This window comes from Ipomoea nil, unplaced genomic scaffold, assembly GCF_001879475.1.
Source record: "Ipomoea nil cultivar Tokyo-kokei standard unplaced genomic scaffold, Asagao_1.1 scaffold3056, whole genome shotgun sequence".
NCBI classification, from domain to species: domain Eukaryota; kingdom Viridiplantae; phylum Streptophyta; class Magnoliopsida; order Solanales; family Convolvulaceae; genus Ipomoea; species Ipomoea nil.
In genome coordinates, this window is record NW_017619484.1 from 971784 (window position 1) to 982674 (window position 10891).

The 10891-nt window shown below is 35.8% G+C and overlaps 1 pseudogene; it reads left to right on the top strand.

The window, feature by feature from the left end:
- The first annotated feature begins 7724 nt into the window (after positions 1–7724).
- LOC109164024 lies at positions 7725–10351 on the top strand (annotated as a pseudogene).
- The last annotated feature ends 540 nt before the right edge of the window (positions 10352–10891 follow it).

A 10891-nucleotide genomic window follows, 5' to 3' on the forward strand; every position in this document is an offset into this window, starting at 1 on the left:
AAAAATTACAAAATTGCCACCGCGTTTTTTTTTTAAACTTTGATAATCCTTAACGTTGATTTAAGCGAGACGAAAGACCCAAATTAAACCGCACAACCGCACCTGGGCACCCTAACCGCACCAAAACCTATATATATATATATATATATATATATATATATATATATATATATATATATATATATATATATATATATATATATATATATATATATATATATATATATATATATATATATATATATATATATATTCAAAATATTTTCTTGGTTATCAAATAATATAAACCTTTATAAGTGATTAGTTGTCAAATTTTAGGGATATTGTTCACTTTTTTTTTTTTTACTTGGAGAGAAATATAATTAGTGAGAGAGAGAGAAATTACAAATTTAATCCTCTAATTTTATGTTTAGTAAATTTTTCTTTTGTTTATTGAGCATTTCAGTTGATGAAAAGAGCGAAAAAAAAAAAAAAAAAAAAAACGAAAAGTTGTTAAACAAGAGAATTCAAAGACCTCTACAGTACACTTTTTTTTTTTTTTCAAAAAAGAAAAAAAAAAAGACGTCAACTAGGGCACCAAGCTCTCAGTCGCAGATAGCTTGTAGCTAGAAAAAAGTTTCTTCTAACTTTTTAATTTTCCAATCACTTTAACGTGTTATTTTTCTCTTTCTAAAAAATTATCGTCCTTTTGACTCATTTTATCGCCTTTTAGCCCCACTAATTTTCATTTCGCTTTGACCATGTGTAAACACTTGTACAGCCAACCATTTTTTTTTTTTTTTTAAATTTCTACTGACTCTGTTATAATGTATACTACTACTAGTTTTACACGTATATTGTGCAAATGAGTTAATATCTAATGTTTATAATTAAATAAATATTTAAAAGTATATCAATGTGCAAGATTATATATAAAAAGTTCATACACAAGTAATTTAATGTCGAATTTGTTTATTTAAATATGTAACTCATAGTATATGAATACAATGTAATATATGAGATTCATTATAATTGTTACTATTTTTTTTAAATAGTAATCAAGTATTTTTGTTGCAAAGGGTTCTAATATATTTAATGAATGCACATATATACAAGATCAATGAATGAATCAACAGTACCGGTCCTTGAAATTCCTAATTTAAGGAATTTAGATGTAGTAAACATTTAAAATTTTAATTATAATGTAACTCAAAGATATTGGACGATTGGTAAATATGATTTAACCCAAAGATCAAAATGCTAAAGAAAGTGTTTAGCTATTCAACAATTTGAAGCAACAATTTGTCCCAAAACAATGAGGAGAGCCGTTCGGCTCTCCATATGTTTATTATTTTTATTTTTTTAATTTTATTTATTTTATTAAATTATTTTTATTTTTATTTTTTTTCAAACAATTATTATTATTATTATTATTATTATTATTATTATTATTATTATTATTATTATGTATAGCTTAGATCATTTTACATTTTAATCTAAACAGTTAATATTTTTAAATATCTTTTTACTAACTGTTGATATAATTCGCTGGTCAAGTCTGCTAATATAATCCGCCTAACCGATAACTGCTGATTGTCAATCAAGGACATTGCAATGTAGTTTCACACTTCAATTTGTTGTGTGATTTGAATATTCTCTTTGTCAACAAATCATTCAAGTAGTTAATATGATTGACTTAATTATATATTTTTTAAATTTTTTCATGGTATTAATAAAATACTTGGTAAATAAATATATAGCATTATTTTGTATTATAACTTTGATATTTAATTAAAAAATAGTGCACAAAGAAAATAATAGACAATGTAGTGAATATAATCAATTGATGAATTTGAATCTAAAGAATATTTTTTACATTGGAGAATAATAAATACAATATAACTAATCAAATTATTTCTCTTAATTAATTTATTGATAATGAATAATTTTTTTTTTGAATAAAGACATTTGTAGGGACAATGTAGCGAATATAATCAATTGATGAATTTGAATGTAAAGAATTTTTATATTGAAGAAAAATAAAGACAATATTACTAATGAAATTATTTATCTAATTTTTTTTTTTTGAAATACTCATGATTCTTTAGAAGGTAGTATCCGTAATCTAAGCCCCCACCACCGGGGTTCAAACCTATCACCATCCATTTGGATGGGTAATCGGGATGCCATCACATCACATGGTAGTTGGCAAATTATTTCTCTTATTTAATTTATTAATAATGAATAATTTTTTTGAATAAAGGCATTGTAGACACATAATTCTAAATTAAAGAAATGCATATGTATTATTATGATTATCCGTTAACTTTTCCGTTAAATATTATCTTCTCCGTTAATTTCTATTAGTTCACCGTTAACTTACTCATTGATTTCAATAAGAAAGGTCTTAGGTTCGAATATCATCCCAATCAAAATTGGCATAATTAGTACTCTGTTTTACTCTTATCCTGCTTGAAGTATACAGTTTCCATGATAGGGTGTGTGTTAGAGCTTAGTGTCTCACTATATCCTGGATCCCGGCCCCTTCGCTTTGATCAAAAAAATAATCTCATTTAAATTCTTAAGTCCTATTTAGCCTCAATACCATTTAGTGGTGTCTGGTTCAAACATTTGAATCAAAATAATGATTCGAATAAAATATTTGATAATTGTAATTAATTTATTTAAGTATGAGAAATCATTTTGTTTGGTAGTAATAAGAATTGGAATCTAAAAATTAAATAAATAAATAATATATATAATGTTATAAACAAAACATTATTGTGAACATTATTATATTATTCATTTGTAACAGGTGTAATTGATATACTTATTATACCTTCTATACCTTCTATAAGAAATACGGATGAATGAAAAGATCCTAGCTTCCCTCTCCATTTTCTCTGTGTATGCCTTCTTCTTGTTGGTTGCAATTTCTATGATTTCATAACATATGATATCTTAACACGTTATCAGCACGAGTGTTCTACATCAATTCTCGGTGAATCAACCTGTATTGATTTTGTGGGTTTTATGTGATTGATCGCAACCATCAAGCACACGATATGTGGATGTTGGCACACGATCAAATACACGATCGCAACCATCAAGCACACCATCAACCTGTATTGATTTTCATGAATTCTCGCGATCATGGTACGGCTGGTTGAGACGTCAGCCTTTGGGATCGCCGATCATGGTGCGGTTGGTGGGATGCGCTTGGATCATCCTCGCGATCTACTAACGGGTCCAGTTTGGTCATCGGCCTGAACCCAACGGCGACTGGACTCCATCGATCATTGGTGATCATTCTCGTGACATCCCTGACTCCATTCCCGCTTTCTGATCGATGATCCACCGGTGGGATTGCTGGCGGCCGATCACCAATTTGGCGCTATCCTGCAGTCGCAACGAAGAGGCAACACCATCCCCTTCATCAATTCCATGATCGCTGACAATTGGGCGTTCGACGAACTACTACTTCTGCATATTTCTGTCTTCATATGTTTAGCGCTCAACAATTCACGCACAACATCTTCGTGGTCGATTCCTCACTAATTGTAAATATTAAACGTTTTTGTTTGGGTAATAATTTTTAGAAAGAGAAATTATGAGAAGTGTGAGTTCGAATGAATAACAACAACTTCATCTGGTTTCAGTAGTGATAGGTTTCCCAATCTCTTCTCTCCCAAACCACCAATGTCGACCAATTCCTCTAAAAGGACGGTCATCGCCGCCAACACCCAAACTCCGGCCACCACCACCAATCAGCTAACATCTGCCCACCACATTGTGTCTATCAAGCTGACGACACGCAATTACTTGTTTTGGCGCACCCAACTCATTCCGTTTCTCCGCGGACATGGCCTCCTTGGCTATGTAGATAACAGCCACCTGTGTCTACCGACGGTGATCGAGAAAACCAGCACCACCGGCGAAGGTACATCCGATAGTACAGCGTCCACCACCTCCAACCCGGAGTTTGCGGTCTGGTCCAACAAGAGCAGTCGATCATGTCTCTCCTCATATCGTCACTTTTTGACGAGGTAATGTACCTCGCCGTCGGCCGCACCACCTCCCGTGACTTGTGGCTGTCCATCGCAACGGCGTTAAGCTCATCCACCTGTGCTAGCTGCCTCAACCTCCTCGAATAGTTCTAGTCACTCCGGCAAGGGGATAACACTCCGGCCGAGCGCAACTTCTCGTCCAAGACCTTGCTCTCGCCGGCTGCCCCATGTCCCTCGACGAACAGAATTTATATGTGTTCCGGGGACTCCACCCGGAGTTTCGGGCCATGGCCGCGTCCCTTGCCGTCTCAGGTAATCCCATCTCCATCCCCCAACTGTCGTATTATTTACAAGCACAACAATTCATTTTTGCTGACGACTTTGCGTTGGGTCGAGCGGCGTTCTCCGGTGGATCTCCCATGGCGATGATTGCCGATCGTGGTCACCGGCAGAATGGAGATAGCAACTCTGGAAACCTCTGTGGTGGCCATGGATGCGGGAACCAGCGTGGGCGTGGCGGACAGAACCGTAGACGTGGTGACGGACCTCGCTGCCAAATCTGCCGAACGCATGGTCATACGACGGTTCACTTCTTCAAGAGGTACTCTGGGCAGCCTCCGACCTAGGCACACGTGGCGATGACCGGCGATGGAGGAACTACGGCCGAGCCTGATGTGTGGTATCTGGACACCAGAGCCACCTTGCATGCTATGCCGGATGCAACGGTAATGACGCAATCGGAGGATTACAACGGTGGTGACGTACTCCAGGTCGGCAACAGTATCGGTTTTGGGTATTTCATGTATTGGTCATCCATCTATCTCGTCTGTATCCAAATCTTTAAGTCTTTTTAATATCCTGCATGTGCCTGACTTATTCGTGTCATTATTATCTGTGCAAAAGTTTACAAATGAAAATAACGTTTTCTTTGAATTTCACTCAAATTTCTTTGTATCACTACTGGAAATTATAGAATTTCCGACCACCTTAAGTGATTTTAAATCAAGTCGAAAACAAAAAGTGGTCGGAATTAGCAATAAAGATTTTTCCGGATACCAAAAGTGGTCGGAACAAGGCTTTTGACTTGATTTAAGATCACTTTCATGTGGTCGGAAATTCCATAATTTCCAGTAGTGTATTGAAGGACTGCATCGCCAAGACGGTGCTCCTTACGGGTCGTAGTTTGGGTGGTTTATACAGGTTGTCGGTTCCTCGCTCTCACCTAGCATTTCCTTTAGCCCGTACTTTACCCTTGATGTGGTATCGCAGGTTGGGGCCATCCACATGCTCATGTTCTCCAGCGTGTCCTACAGAGTTGTCCAGTTCTTCCAAATAAATCCGGTTCGTCGAGGCTGTGTTCGACCTGCCAACTTGCAAATCTTCTCATTTCCTCTTAGATAGAGTTAATTATTATAAAAATAATGTATTGGACATTCTGTACACGGACATTTGGGGTCCTACCCCGGCTATTTCTGCGAACGGTTTTAGATATTTTATTTTATTCGTGGATGGGTATTCACGTTTTTGATGGTTTTATCCCTTAAGGTTAAAATATGATATTTACAATGTGTTTGAACTGTTTCGGGTTATGGTAGAACGTTTGTTTTTACGTTCTATCAAGTCCATACAATTTGATTTAGGGGGTGAATACCGCCGTTTGCATAAAAATTTTGAGTCGCTTGGTATTGTGCATAGGCAATCATGTGCCTATACAGACGAGCAAAACGGTCGAGTAAAGTGCCAGAATAGACATGCGGTTGAAACCGGCTCAGCTCTCCTCGCCGAAGGCTTGGTTCCCTTAAAACACTGGGATTCTACTTTTGAAACAGCCACCTATCTCATAAACCGTTTGTCATCGTCTGTGTTATAGTTTGACTCTCCATACCAACGTCTATATAAATCTCCACCCACATACACTTTTCTCCGTGTGTTCGGTTGTCGGTGTTTCTCATATCTTAGGCCCTACAATCGGCACAAGATAGAGTTCCGGTCAGCACCCTGTGAAAGGCACGTTGACATATGACCTCCGCTTGTCGGCTTCATCGTCCACTGATATCCACGCCTACTCGGATTCATACTGGGCCGGGTGTCCAGTGGATCGGAAGTCCACCAGTAGCTGCGCAGTGTTCATTGGCTCTAACTTGGTTTCTTGGGTATCACGCAAGCGGCGCACTGTCGCTCGCTCTTCGACCGAAGCTGAGTACAAAGGTCTAGCCGATGTGTCCGCTGAGGTCACATGGATTGTGTCATTACTCCGCGAGCTGGGGCTTCATTCTGGCCTGTCAGCAACACTTTGGTGTGACAACCTTGGCACCACCTACCTGTGTGTCAATCCTGTGTTCCATGCTAGGACTAAACATGTGGAGATTGAATACCACTTTGTCCAGGACAAGGTTGCGTTTGGGGATTTTCAGGTCAATTTTGTTTCCACCAAGGATCAGCTAGCTGATATTTTCACGAAGCCTCGGGACAAGCTCAATGTCGTCTCCCATCAACCTTGTGCTTGAGGGGTGTGTGAGAAGTGTTAGGATAAGTGGTTGTAGTCAAACTAGACTTTAGCTAATATCCTAGTGTATAGGGTAGGTTATGCTAATTATGTTTGTAATATTATCTTTGTATTATATTGGAGAGTAACAACAACTTCATCAAAATTACACTTTTGGTCATATGATTATTAGGGTCTTGTTAATTTCAATTCACAACTTTAAAAACTAACAATTTAGTACTCTAACTATGCAATTTTTAACAGATTTGGTTCATCCGACAAATTGCCGACCAATTGTCGCGGGAATCCTTTTAATCAATTTTAATTTGTTTAATTCATGGGTAAATCAGTTATTCTAGATTTTTCCTTTTTCTTCTCATCCGACAAATTGCCGACCAATTGTCGCAGGAATCCTTTTAATCAATTTTAATTTGTTTAATTCAGGGGTAAATCGGTCATTCTAGGTTTTTCCTTTTTCTTCCTTGCACCTGCTGGCCGGAATCTCACTTTCGTTTTCGTTGGGCCGCCGAGGTTATGACCTTCTCCTTCTCTACCGCTGTGTAGTAAATCTCAGGCTGAGAAGCCACCTCGCCGATTGTATTGTCGATGATAACATATTTGCCTTAGATTAAAAATGTATTGAAAGTTACCCCGCTAAATAAATGAGTTCAAGTATTGAAAGTTCTTTCAACAAAGGTTTCAAAAAAAAAAAAAAAGTTCTTCCAATAATTCTGACACTTTCCACACAACTGTAGAAGTAGAATAATTGTTTGTTGCTTATTCATCTGGCATGCCAGCTTGTTGCTATCTGGTGTTAGTGCTAAAAATACACTTGCACCTGAAGAATCTTTATCTCCGACTGATAACGATTACTTGGAGTCATCAAATCAATTCTTCAAGTTAAAATTCATGAAGCGACCCAGCTCTGGCTCTAGCTCTGCTATTAGCTACTTTTTGAGTATAGAGAGGGCCGGTTATCTAGTCACATCCGCTTCTGAAGTTAGAACAATTTGTGTTGCTTGGCTAGGTGAAACAGAAACTTCATCTTATATTCCAGAATTAATAATGGAAAGAGATGGGCGGTTGTTGGTATCTGATGTCGAACATAGACACCATATAGCAATACCAGATATTAACTGTGATCAATATAATGATACTTATTATTCCAATGAGGGGTGTGTAAGATCACCCAAACGATCCAATTGTAGGGCCGGAGACAGCTTCAATTCAACTTCTGGTTTCATCGAATTGAATTTATGGGAACAAGTGTTATTCAACACCACCTTAACTATAGGGGACTGCAAGGAAATGTGTGTCAAAAATTGCTCTTGCAACGCCTATGCTACACTTGAAGAATCTGATGGAACAGGTTGCAAATTTTCGTCTTCCACTAAATACCAATACTTGTCTCATGGCGACACTCTTTACATTCGTTATGCAGGTAGATAGGTCATCCATCCTTTTTACTTCCTGCATGCATCAATTTTAATTTCCTTAATTAGCTTTCTCCATCATAACTTTCATTTCTTATCAACCTAATTAATTAAGCTACTACATACTCACTCTATTTCGCATTCAACTATCTCAAGCAAATCAAATCCATTCTCCTCCAAATCGCCTTTCTGCTCCTCCTCCTCCTCCTGCTTTGACAAGGAATATGTCACACCACACGATGAAAACCACAACTATAGTTGCTCTCACGGTAATACTCCCTGTCACCGCCCTCGTCCTGATTTTTCTAGTTTGGTATTCAAGAAAAAGTTGCACCTGCTGCTTCATAGGTATGCTGCTATCCTATCTATTAATATATATCAATTTATCAATTCACATTTATATATTACTTCTTACCTTGGCTATAGTCCCGGCCCGCCTAATCAGTTATAAGTGTTGACACAGTCCCAATTGTGCAATCCACACAACAACTTGCTGGTCATGATGAAGAGTTACCCTTCTTCGATTTTAAAAGCATAGAGATGGCCACAAATTATTTGTCTGATGAAAATAAACTTGGTCAAGGAGGATTTGGTCCTGTATACAAGGTATATATCAACTATATTCACATATTTTCATTGTTTTTGCACTTTAGGCAAGAAAATGATGTATTTTGAAGTAAATTTTAATTTGTTGACCTTTAATTTGGCCTGGTGAGTATAGTAGTATTTTCATTTTTAGTGCTTTATTTTTTTTTTCCCATTTTTATACATGACTTAACATTTTGTCACTTTTAATCTTTACACCCAAATTTTCAATTAACGTCACATAGCTAGAAATTTCAAAATATAGGGAAAAAAGTACATTCATTCTAAAAATTTCAAATAGATTTATTTCTACATTTAGTCGCATAAATATAATGACATTCTCCTTCTTCTTCTTCTTCTTTTTATTTTTTTATTTTTTTTTTATTTTTTTTTAACAACCTTTGCCCCATTATGGCTATATTCCAGTGAATAGTAGCTAGAATTAAATGCTAACTCACCCATTTCTTCATATCACAGCTTATCTAAGTGCAATAGTAACAATACAAATTGCTCCCTTTCTCGCATTTTACTCAATTCAATTTTTTTACTTTAATTATTTTCTTTCATATTTTTTTATAAATTTAATTTACTAACATTGAATGAATTTTTATTTAATAGTATTTTGTGTGTATTTTTCAAATATATAAATTTCATTTACTAACATTGAATGAATTTTTATTATAATTTTTTTTGAATGCTATTGGCTCTATTACAATATAGTATAACTTTCTCAACCCACTGAAACAGAACCAATAACGCCTCCACTGAGGCTCAAAATCACAACCTTCCAAATAGAAGTCCAACCCGGCTGGGTACCATTAAACCACATAGTCTTGATAGACAAATCTCATTAATTAAACAAGACATGCATATAAAATCAAGACGAAGAGAGTAGATGTCTTTGTGGTTAATTAAGATCAATAAGTTCCATTCAGGGAATATTAGCCAATGGTCAAGAAATCGCAGCAAAGCGGCTCTCAAAAATGTCTGGACACGGAGTTGAACAATTCAAAAATGAAGTTCTATTGATCTCCAAATTGCAGCATAGGACTCTTGTTAGACTTCTGGGATGTTGCATTCAAGGAGATGAGAGGATATTAATATATTAGTACCTTCCAAATAAAAGTTTGGATTCAATTCTTTTTGGTTAGTTTGCTTTATTTGTTTCCATCATTCACCCTATATTTATCTTGCTTGCCTCCATTTATGAATGCATGACACTGGTTTTACACAGATGCAAGAAAGAAAGTTTGTCTTGATTGGGGAAAGCGTAGATCCATAATTGATGGGATTTCTCAAGGGCTTTTGTATCTCCACAAATATTCAAGACTAAGGATTATACATAGAGATTTGAAAACAAGTAACATATTGTTAGATTTTCTCATGCATCCCAAGATTTCTGATTTTGGAACTGCCAGAATATTTAAAGATAGTGATTCTCGAGCAAACACAAAAAGCATTTTGGGACCTAGTAAGTCATGCTTCAAATATCTCTTCTATTATATATTTTTCTTTTATGTAACTTGTAGAACAATTTCATGGTCAAACAGTGGTTACATGTCTCCGGAATATGCCATGGATGGTTGCTTCTCGGAGAAATAAGATGTTTTTAGCTTTGGAGTTATGATAATGGAGATTGTAAGTGGAAAGAGAAACAATGGCTTCTACAATCCAGATCGTGTTTCAAATTTACTTGGTTACGTAGGTATAACTCTATACATAAATTGTAGACAAAAAAAAAAATTAATTTATTTCTATGATTCTTTTATTCAAACTTCACTATTTTAATATGAGTAATAAGTTTTTGCTTCTAACTTTACCTATGAATGATCATTAGGCTTGGGATTTGTGGATTGAAGGAAACGTTTAAGATCTAATAGATCCAACAATGGACAAAATGATTTCAGATATTGAAGCAACAAGATATATCCAAGTAGGTTTGCTATGCGTTCAAGATAGTGTGATGGATAGACCAAATATGACAGATGTGGTATTCATGCTTGGTAATGAATCAACAATCTTACCCATTCTTAAGCAACCTGGTTTCTCTGCCACCATTGGCTTAAAATGTGGTGATGTTGCTAATAATTCAAAACCTTGCTCTGTTAATGGTGTCACAATTACAGAGATCGAAGGTCTATAGCCACACTTGGTACAAATTACTTTTACTGGGCAAAGACTTTTTAAATTGGTTCAATTTGGTGCTAAAGTAATTATAAACTTTATCAAAGATTGTGACATGTGTAATTGCAAATAGGCATCATTTCTTTGAATGTAATGCTTTTAAAATAGTTTTCAAAAACTACGTAATATTGTAAGACAAGCTTGTGTTCTGGACAAAGTCTATCTTTGCCTTTAAATTGGCACTATATTATATTGCATGCATGACTCTAGGTGTTGAG